Below are 12,331 nucleotides of genomic sequence, written 5' to 3' on the forward strand. Positions count from 1 at the left end.
TATTTAAATTACATATATTTCTGAAATAGGCACAGTTTTTGATGGTCACTGCAACTCCTAATTGTTTGGTAACATATCATATTATGTTTCTGCTACTGGTTCAGTTCTTTAATCCACTGGATTTAAATCAGTTTGATTGTGGCCCCTTTGACAAAAGACTACACAGGTCAATCTGTCCCAGATGACCCCGATACTTTGGCTTCTCTAACTTCTCTTAAGTGGTCGATTATTTCACCAGTGAGACAGAGATCTACACTCTATTCCAAGATGAGTGACACATCAATTCTTTGGTAGTGCTGGTTATTTCCAGGAGGAATGTAAATCCCAGTTATATATAGGGTTTTGTGGGGGGGGGGGGGGTCAGCCTCAGCAAAGTCCTAATGATTTTGGCATTATCAAAGGATAGGACGGGGTGAGGGTAAATCTATATAACATGGCTACATCTCCTGCTTTTTTGTTTTGCCTGTCTACCCTTAGTGTGCTGTGAATGGTGGTAGTATTTATTTGTCTTTAATATGGGGCTTTAGCCAAATTTCTGTAAATATTAGTATGTTAGGACAGTGTTGGGCTATCCATGCATGTAGTTTAGTTATTTTCTTGTAAATGCCCTGGATTCTCAGGTGGAAACTTTGCTGTAATGATGTGTTGGGAAGTGTGGGAGGTATGTTTGGTTTTAGGTTAGTGTTAGAGTTGGCAGCAGATGGTCTTGGATTGGGGTGTAGGTCACTCTCTAATGTTAATTCGGTAGGATATTGGGTGCATGTTGAGGTGAATATGAGTCATAGATTTTGTTCGAGGTGTACTTTTGTTTTAAAGTTTGTAGAGTTTGGATCTTAAGTATGAAGCAATGAGTGAAGGTGGTGGGATAGAGTGACAGAGTTATGAACAGTTGGGTTACAGCCCTGTTTATTGTGAAAGACTGAGCATCTGAAAAGGTGATTTTTTTGTGGTGGAAAAATATGGTTTGTTTGGATGTGGCTGGGAAGAGGTGTAAGATGGGCTAGAAAGTTATCAGGACTGGTAAATGTAGAAATGCCATAGCTGAATGAGAGTGAGGGTATGGGAGAGTGTGGTAAAAAGATAATTGATGGTTGAGGGAGTTTAGGTATATGATAATTAGCTGTTTGATTTAATTAGTTATTTGCCAAGATGGGTGTAGCTTTGGATGTATAAGTTTAGACTATGTGGCGATGGGTGGGGATTGCAGGTAGTGTACAGAAGTGGAGTGGAGTAAGCCTGTGCAAACTGAGCAGGAAGATAAGGCCACAAAGAAACAATCAATGAAGTGGTCTTGAAGCAAAGGCAGGTGCTTCCATTCCGATAAATCCTAATATGATTGCTCTTTATATTTGTATCTTTAGTTTGTAACCTAAATTAATAACCCGCTGTTAGTCCAATATCAAGTTATCCTGACAAATAGTAATATACAACACTAAAACTGCACTTGTCTGTTTAATCAATTTTCTAATGGTAAAGAGGTTTCTATGGACTTTGAATTGCTAAATTCACAGGCTAAGCTACCACCCTCCAAAAAAGAGCATCAAAACAATGAGAAAAATTAAGCCCAAAATATAGAACTGAAGCTCAAGAAAAATGCAATACTGGCACAGAACTGAAAGTGGTTTAACAAGTGTCTGGGGCAGAGAAATAAATTTAAGGAAGGGAGACAGTGGATGAAGGAAAGTATACCAATGGAGCTCCTGAGATTTAAAACAATACAGCAATAATACTGGACACAATTTTTTGTTTTGGGCTACCAAAATGTTTATAAATAACTAATGTAAACATATAGCCCGCAGAAAGATGTTCAACTTCAAACTTCACTGTTACATAAATGATGTATCTATTTACTTGAAGGAAAATGTCTATTGAAAAATAAAAACATACTTTTTTTTAAATGAAAGAATATACAGAATTAATGGTGATGGGAACAGATACTGGCTCAGAGCTGAAAGTGGTTTAACAAGTGTCTGGAGCAAGAATAAATAAACTTAAGGAGGGGAGGTAGCAAAGGAGAAATAAACTTAAGGAAGGGAGGTAGCAAAGGAGAAATGAACTTAAGGGAGCAAAGAGTAAATAAACTTAAGGAAGGGAGGGGCAAAGGGGAAATAAACTTAAGGAAGGGAGGTAACAAAGGAGAAATAAACTTAAGGAGTGGAGGTAACAAAGGAGAAATAAACTTAAGTAAGGGATGTAGCAAAGGAGAAATAAACAAGGGAGCAAAGGGGAAATAAACTTAAGGAAGGGAGGTAGCAAAGGAGAAATAAACTTAAGGGAGCAAAGGGGAAATAAACGTAAGGAAGGGAGGTAACAAAGGAGAAATAAACTTAAGGAGTGGAGGTAACAAAGGAGAAATAAACTTAAGGGAGCAAAGGGGAAATAAACTTAAGGAAGGGAAGGGGAAAAGGGGAAATAAACTTAAGTAAGGGAGGTAGCAAAGGAGAAATAAACTTAAGGGAGCAAAGGGGAAATAAACTTAAGGAAGGGAGGGGGCAAAGGGGAAATAAACTTAAGGAAGGGAGACAAATGGTGACTTCCTTGAAGGGAAGGCGATAATGCTATTCGTAAGTGCACAAGTTTTACAGGTGAGCATGAACAACTTAGTAAATAAGATGAGGTAAACGAATGAATGATCAGGTAGTTGGTGTCCGCCAGTGGCCTTAAAGCATGAGCATCTATATTAATCTTAAGGTTCTCTTTCATTTGTTTTGTAAATTGAAAAGACATTTTGCAAGGCTGCAATCTTATCTGGAAGGCTATTCCAAGAGGCTGGTCCAAGCTTCAGGAAAAAATGTTTCACAAATAGCAAGGAAGAAATGAAGTATTTTTAGTCTGTTTCTAATGCTATGGCATACATCATAAACAGATACATTAGCCCAATTGCTAAATATGGACAATATTTATCACTGAGGAGTTTGAAGGAATGTGTATTCAGTAAATATGATGACCTAGTTAAAACTGGAAGCCTCCTTAGCGTTAGATAATGTAGAATAATTATCATAGCCCACAAACTCAGTATGCCACTCAACCACAGCCCATAAGGCATAACAACGTACCCAACACTCTAGTCATAGGTGACTCTATAGTCAGGCACACTGATGTTCCACTCACTAGACTAAACAAGGAGAAAGTTGCTGTCAGCTGCCTGCCAGGTGCCAGGATCCGCCACATAACGCATGCACTCAGGTCACTCCACAATAAGTACAAATATGAAACTGTCATTGTCTATGTTGGTGTGAATGACCTGAGATGTACCTCCCTGGACTACATGAAAATAGACATGGAGGAGCTCTCCGATCTTGTATCCCAGGCATGTATGACCCTAACCCTGAGTAGCATCCTGCCATCACCCAGAATGATACCACAGTACAAGATCAAAATGATTGACTTCAACAATTGACTAAGCTTCTGGTGTCATTCTAAGGGGATCCAGTATTTGTCTGCCTGGGACGACATGATCGACAGACCACAATGCTTTGCCAGAGATGGCCTGCACCTGTTGCCCTTAGGATTCCGGATACTGACTAAGGCTCTTGCCACCCCTATAGTGCCTTTTTTAGGCAAAGTTCAAATGACAAAGTCACCACCGGAACAGGTACAAGTAAGCAAAATCTGAGGGTAATGCTACTCAATGCTAGAAGTCTAAACCTCAAAATGCACTCAATCGAGGCACTCCTTAAAATGGAGAACATTGACATCTGTGCAGTGACAGAGACCTGGTTCAAAGCTCCAGAGAGCACCCCTGCATTACCAAGCTACAATTCATACCACACCTTTCGGCCACCTAACCCAGAACGAAGCACTAAAGGTGGAGGCGTGTCCATATTCATTAAGGATATCCACACCTCCAGGCTAGTTGCACAGCATAATGCATCCGAGATTATCCAAGTGCAACTAACTCTGGGCAAGACCGCAATCCAAATTATAGCTTGCTACAGACCCCCAACCATGCCCCAGGATTCACACTCCTCATTTCTTGATACACTGGAAAGTATTAGGGTACAACCCAACACCCTAATAATGGGCAATTTCAACTACCCCACCATTAACTGGAAAACTACTCATGTACCAACTCTTTTGCTCAACGTTTTCTAGAATTCATAAATTCCAATGCCTTGGATCAACTTAGTCACACCCCCATCAGGGGCAGCAATATCCTAGACCTGGTCATTACCAACATGGGAAACCGGTGTTCCACACCAGAGGTCAATTCCTCGTTGGTCAGATCTGACCACAAGCTAATCAGCCTAGACATCCACATCCCACCCCCACCCGCAATTAGGAAAACCATCGTAAAAAACTTCTCCAAAGCCAACTTCACACTTCTTAAGACAGAAGTGGCAAACTTCACAAAACCCATGCATATGGACAATAGAGGTATGACTGCTGAATCCTACACAAATGCACTTTATAAGCACTTACACGAGTGCATGGATCATGCTATCCCTAATAGAACCAAGATGTTATCCTCCAAAAAAAGGAAGCCAATCTGGTGGTCCTCTGCCATAAACAAACTCTACAACAGAAGAAAGAAACTGTTGCAAAAAAGAGAAAAATCCCATGACGGGAGGAACTCCCTGTTCAACCTCATTAAGAAGCTTAGATCCCTCATAAAATCCTCTAAAGCTAGTTACGGGAACAAAATTGCCACTGACTCTAAAGGCAACCACAAAGCATTCTATAGCTATGTCAAGAATCCGATCTGCTCTGAGTTACAGCACAATGATGCTAAATATACAGAACCAACAGATATTCCCAACATCCAAGCAGATAGGTTCTGTGCTAACTTTACCCCCCCCCCTCTCACCCCCTAGAGGGCCCATCTCTATACTGGAAGAATGAAAAGTTCCTATAATCACGGCTGCACAGGTAAAAAACACACTCTCCAAAGCCAAGAACACAGCATCCATGGGACTTGACAATATCCCAGGCTGCGTACTACATGAACTACAGAATGAACTGGCACCCTACCTAAGTACCATGTTCAATCATAGCCTCACCTCAGGCTTTGTACCCACTGAATGGCGCACTGTGACGGTTATCCCACTCCACAAAGGTGGAGCCACGACGGACCCCAGGAACTATCGCCCCATTAGTCTGACGAGCCTGGTCTGCAAGGCCATGGAACGTATCATCATGGAACTCATAAACAAAGACATTGGTAATCTCCAAACTCTGGACCTTACCCAGTTTGGACTTGTAAAAGGCAGATCATGTCTCCTAAACCTGATTGACTTCTTTGAAGCAGTCACCAAAGCCATAGATGAGGGTAAAATGGTTCACACAGCTTATCTAGATCTCGCCAAGGCTTTTGACACCATCCCCCACTCTGGAATTATAGATAAGCTCACTAAACTAGGTATAAATCCCTATGTCACAAGATGGGTTGCCAACTGGCTCACGGACAGAACCCAAACTGTGAAAGTAGCGGATTCCAAATCTGACTTCAGAGCAGTGACAAGTGGAGTACCACAGGGTTCAGTCCTGGGTCCTCACCTGTTCGATATCTACTACTCTGAAGTACAGGCTAACAAAGTTCACAGATGACTGCAAACTAGGAGCCATAATCAAAACTCTTAACGATGTGGACAAACTACAAAAGGGCCTCACTGAGACAGATACCTAGTGTCAAAGCCATGGCCTGAAGCTCAATGCCAAAAAGTGTATTATCATCCCTTTTGGTAAAAACTCTGTACCCATGAACTACCACATAGCTGGTAGTCTACTTAATGCCGAAAAGGTGATAAGAGACCTTGGGATACAGGTGGATAGTAGTCTCTCCTTTGATAATCACATCGCCACAGTGGTCAGGAAATCCTTCTATGTGGCTCATCTCATCACAAAAGGATTCTCATCCAGAAAAAAAAAGGTCATTGTTCCCCTCTACTCATCACTTATTAGACCCATTATAGAGTACAATGCCCCTTTTGGTATGTACCTCAAAAGACATCTACAACAACTGGAAAGACCACAGAAATACCTCACAAAGAGGATTAGTGGCCTCAAACAGATGTCCTAAGCAGACCATCTCAAAAAACTCCAGCTTTACTCCATTGCATATCGCATACTCAGGGGTGATCTCTGGCTAACATACAAAGCTATGTCAAACCCAGAGCTGTTGGACATGCCCCACTTAAATAAATCCCAATCCCTCCGAGCTACACACTCTAGGGACCTAAACCTTGTCACCACAATAAACAGAACATGCTGGAGGGATAGATTCCTGTCCCAGAGACTTCCCATACTCTGGAACAGACTACCTATGTCAAACAGAGCTCCTCATTAGCACTCTTCAAAAAAAATCTTGATGATTGGATGGGAAATGGGAAATTCACCCAGGGATCACTTCTGTGGCTCTGCTCGACAGGGGCACAGGAAAATAATTTTTTTTGGGTGGCGAAAGCCTTGGTACATTTTTTGGCTAGGCTTATAAAGGCCCTAGGGCCAATAGCCTAATACCTATCTATGAACCTACATATGAACTTATGAATAATGATGTTCACTAGGGCTAGCCAGATGAATAAATCTAAACATTGTGTTTCCATAAGTTGATGTAAAGTGTTTTTCTTATCTGATACTGGGACAATAACGGGAAGTGCATATTCTAGCCTAGGAATCAAAACATTGATGGCAATAGCATGTGTAGTATCCAAGATGAGTAGAATAAAATATTTTAGGCAGCTCTAAGTTGTAAGAAAACTTTAGTTATTTTAGTATCCATAAGATGTTGGAAGGGCAACATGTCATCTATTATCACTCTTACATATTTTTTGTTATTTTTGAAAGGGATGGTGTCATTAACAGTATTATAGAGCTGAAGAGTGGAATTTTTCACTAGCCTTTTAGCATTACCATATAGAATGATAGAGGATTTTGTTATATTTATATAGTTTAATTTAAGTTAGCCAGTTCTTAAATCTGGGAGATGTATTTCTGTAAAACAGTAGCTACCTGATGGGTAGATTTGTTTGCTGTAGTAAATATTATCTCACCAGCATAGAGTAATATGCCTGTGTCAAATCCCACAGAAGGTTTTTAATGTATTAAGATAACAGTAAGGGTCAGAAGACAGAACCTTGTAGAATGCCCATGTTTATTGAACAAGGTGCTGGTGAATCATTTTGACTAAATCTCCAGAATGTCCTGTCTTTTAGGTTACTTCTGAAACAGTATATGACCTTTGAGGAGAAACTGTAGTCAGCTAAATTGGAAAGTAAAAGGTTATGCTCATCATTTTCAAAGGCATGCCCCCTTCAAAATGCATTTGAGAATGGCTGATGGTCAATATGTGTGGAGGCAAAAACTTTGGAAAAATATTGCTTTATTGCCTCTGTCATAAAATATACATTGTCATCATTCTGACATCACTGTGAATATATCTTTGACTTAGCAGACACAATGTTCCCATACAACAGACCTTGTACCATTATGGTGCTTTAGGGGTTACAAAATGGTCTTAGTACCGGTTTTGATGTAAACATCTACAAGGTCAAAAATGTAAAACTTCAGTGGGAACTGTGGGTGCTTAAAGTGAAGTTTCTGTCCACAACCAAAACTAGTGCACATGACTTTACGAAACAAATAGAACAATAGATTTCTACCTTACAGGTTATGTTGCCAAAATATGTTTATACAGAACACAACAAAAATCAACAGTTTATATTTCCTGCACCTCCCTGTCATGCTAAAAAGGTTAAAAAAACAGGAGGAAGAATTAGATGATGACTGTTTTATTCAAGCAGTAAAGGAAATTTTTCAACAATAGCACTATCATTTCCTGATATGAGAAAAATCCATCATCAGGCAGCAATTACTTGAATCTACAAAAAGTTCACTTGCAAGTCAACTCTTGTTGACAGATTAATTCCTAAGTTTGTTATTAGAGATTTGCATTTATTTAGTTAACAAAGCAGTCTTCATTTGTAAAATAATTTACTGGGCCACAGCCAAATAAAAAGTAATGTTACAGAACTGAGGCAATATTTTTAACCACAATATGATATTTAATTTAAAAATTCAGCAATCAGTACTGCATGTATAACTCTGTACACATTTTGGCTTTGTAAATGAAATGCATTCCCGGACTGACATTACAATGAATTCATTCAAAATAACTGGAAAGGATCTCTGCAACACTGGTATACTTGGGAATAAAGGAAGACAGACTTATTATACCATTATCCAAAAGTTAGAATGCTTATATAAACATCATATTGAAAGATTATTATTAAAACAGTTGTTAAAAATGGATGAGACTTAGTAAATAAAGTTAATTGATTTGGTTATAATGGATGTGTGGCAGCATCCATGGCCATCCCAAGCTGGGAATCAGTGTGAAATCTGCAATCACATAGGTGAGGCAGAGAAAAATAACACTGGGATTGAGGGTGCATGAATATTTCAATGATGTAATAACAGTTTTGGAATCATGCTGAAATCATAGAATAAACCTATATTCTTTCTTCATATCAACAATGTGCAGCTTATGTGCTGAACTTGCTGACGGTAAATGCTACAGAGACAAGCATATAGCAATCTGTCTTCTGAAACTAGTATAGAAACAGAATAATCAAGTTATCAGTTCCTAAGTTGGTACACCAAATTTCCTTCTAAGTGATCCTGTACTTGATAAAATGATTACCAAACTACTATGTCCTAATTACACAAAGTATAGTCCTATCTTAAGGCTGTGAGAAATTAGATCCATTCTTAAAATAACATTGAAGGTTATTCATCTGTAAACCATAAGCAAGAAACCTGACAGAATAACATTTCAATCAAGCAACACTCTCTCCCTGTCTCCATCCAAATCCAAATGAATTCTGGTTAATGTCAACTGAAAAATTTGTCCTACCCATGCCCTGATTGAAGAAAACTACCTAGGCAAGTGATGTTCATCTCTGTCAAATAGACATACTAGCAGTTATGTCTGAGGCAATACTGCTATTAGCATTTGAATCTTAAGGATAGGGTACAATACCTCTTTATATCCCAAAGCTGCTGTCATATTAAAATAACTCAAAATAACTCAACACTACCATGGTAGTAACCTTAGCAGCTCTCTCTTGTGGCTTTTATTTCCTGTCATGCCAGTATGGACATTTGACAAATACCATATTTGATTATACTAGAAACACTTTATTCAAAGACTTTGACATATGCTCATGCCAAGGTTATTCAGTTTGCCTTTGACAGCGTAGACCGCCCCATGTTTTTATTTTAATGTAAAGGGCTGTGTAATACCTTTGTATAAAAATCAATAAAAAAGGAGTGCAGGAAGATGTAAAACACCAATAAACCAATTTAAACTGTTGCAAGTAAAATCAAAATATTTTAATAATAAAACAAAACAAAGAAAAGAACAAGTGCTTTCTTCTCCACGTTAGGAGACTTTATAAAGTTCAAATGTAAAACAAACTGACACCATTTAAAAATAAAACATGACCACACTGCAACCCAATCAAAAAGGGTCACCAATGAATACATGAATAAATTAACTAACGTCAGCCCACATAACATTCAAGGAGAATCTTTTTTAAAATTAAATCAATACAAGCCTATATTAATGAACCGTATAAGTAACATGTTTGGCAAAAAAGAAATATCACTAAAAAATCTTGCTAATAGGACAAATTCACATATATGGATTAGCTAAAAGTAGATTTAAAACTCGAAATGCCCTTAATCAATGAACACAAATGTGCAATGCACAGAAATGCATCTATACAAACTGAATACAACATGAAATCTCACTCTACTGTGCAACACACATGCGTCCTTGTGAGATTCATGTATAAAAATATTAAACATACATTAAACATATAAAAGGGGGACATACTCAGGACAGGGAACAGTAGATAAAAATGTGTGCTAAATCATTACACAATGATATAAATACCAATGTAAAATTCATCAGAATTCCAAAAATATATATAAAAAATAGAATATACAACACTTATGCAGGTAAAAGTGTGCATAATTAAAATTAATAAATAAATGCAAGAATATGTACAATAAATATATATAACTAACCACACAAATATATATATATATTTCATAAAAAAACTATTAGTCTACCAAAAACATACATATATATAAACAAGTGATAGAGAATTACTCATTTAAACCTGGCCATTGCATGGCATTAGTCCTAAGCTGCCATAAAGCTTCATTTCTCTCCAATAGCAATGGCCAGGGACCACCTCTTGGGTTATGTTCAAAAGGTTCAATCACAATAAATTTAAAACCATGACTAACATACTCTGCACAATACTTGGCCAAGGCATTAGACTCTTTTATCAATCTTATGTCCCTCAGATGCTCATAAATGCAACTCCTTAATTTCTTCTCAGTTTTCCCTATATAAAAACAGGGACATTTTGAGCAAAAGGCACAGTAAACAACCCTTTCTGTTTGACAATTGCAATTTTTCTTTAAACATACTTTAACGTCATTCATTTTATAGGTAGAAGCATCAAAAATATAATTACAATAGTTACATAAACCACACTTCTTCTTCTTTCAGCTTTTACCAGTTAGGGGTTGCCACAGCGGATCACCTGTTTCCATTTCTTCCTGTCCGCTGCATCTTGCTCTGTCACACCAACCACCTGCATGTCCTCTCTAACCACATCCATAAACCTTATCTTAGGCCTTCCTCTTTTCCTGTTACCTGGCAGCTTCATCCTTAGCATCCTTTTCCCAATATACTCTGCATCCCTCCTCAGCATATGTCCAAACCAACACAATTTCGCCTCTCTGGATTTGTGTCCAAACTGTCCAACCTGGGCTGACCCTCTAATATACTTATTCTTAATCCTGTCTAACCTTGTCACACCCAGTGCAAATCTTAACATCTTCAACTCTGCCACATCCAGCTCTGACTCCTGCCTTTTTGTCAATGCCACTGTTTCCAACCCATATAACATAGCTGGTGTCACTACCCTTTTGTAGACCTTCCCTTTCACTCTTACTGATACTGGTCTGTCACAAATCACTCCTGACACTCTTCTCCACCCTACCTGTACTCTCTTCTTCACCTTTCTTCCACACTCGCCATTAATCTGAACTGCTGATCCCAAGTATTTAAACTCATCCACCTTTGCCAACTATACTCCCTGCATCCTCACCATTCCTCTATCCTCCCTTTCATTCACACACTTCTTCATGGTACCCTTACTCAATTTGTAACTACCATTTTCAAACTATTCTTGAGAGAACAACCCTTTCTATATACAATTAAAGTTATTTCACCCACGCATTGCTTAACATCACCACAAGAGGACAAAATGACCCAATTTTTTAATAAAATATCCACAATGTCCTTGCTTTCCAATCTGTCATAATGAAAGCTGAATGAAAATTGGGTCCATTATTTCCATTTTGTGTGCCCAAAATAGGCATTTCATAATTCCCTGTTGGCAGCAATGTGTCCAGATTATTGTTATTCATAATACTGGGAGATGTCACAACATTATCACAGGCCAAAATTGCACAAAAAAAGTCCCTCTCCCTTTTGTTGATAACCTCCAACATAAGAGTATTCACCAACTCAAAGGAATAGTCCCTTTTCAAAACATATTTTTCAAAAGCTCGCATTCAGAAAGAAAGGACTCAAAATGTGAAACCATATGGGCTGCACTTACAAACTGACCTTTCACCACCCCTTTCTTCTGTCTATAAGGGTGGTAACTATCAAAATGCAAGAAGCTATTTGAGTATGTCTCCTTACAATGGCTCTCAGAAACATATTTCCTTAATACATAATCCTTTTGTAACCTGACATCAAGATAATTAATTTCGTCAACACCAATTGTATATGTAAAGTCCAAAAAATAGGTTGAATCATTAATATAAGCCAAGAATTCAGTAATCATCTGCTCAGATCCATCCCAAAAAATAAATATGTCATCCAAAAATCTTATATACATTTTACAGTAGTTATAAAAGGAGAGTTAAAGAGAAACTTCTTCTCCCACTGTAACATAACAATGTTGGTGTAAAGTCCGCCACAAGGGGAACCCATAGCTATGCCAACAACCTAGATGAAATATTCTTTCTCAAAATATATACAATTATTTTTTCAGGATTAGATTAAGTAATTGTTCATACACATTAATACAAGGCTGAGACATACCTTTTTCTAATAAAAATTCACAAAACCACTCAACCCCAATATCATGGGGGATAGATGTATACAAATCTTTGACATCCATAGTAATGAATAAGCCTGTGTCTAAAAGATCCGTGCTGTTAATCCTGTGTAAGAAATCCCAGAAATCCTTGCATAATGTTACTTATTCAGAAACAAAGGCTTTTAATCTAATATCCA

The sequence above is a fragment of the Protopterus annectens genome, chromosome 2.part0 (assembly GCF_019279795.1).
Source record: "Protopterus annectens isolate FY-2018-M chromosome 2.part0, PAN1.0, whole genome shotgun sequence".
Classification (NCBI taxonomy): domain Eukaryota; kingdom Metazoa; phylum Chordata; order Ceratodontiformes; family Protopteridae; genus Protopterus; species Protopterus annectens.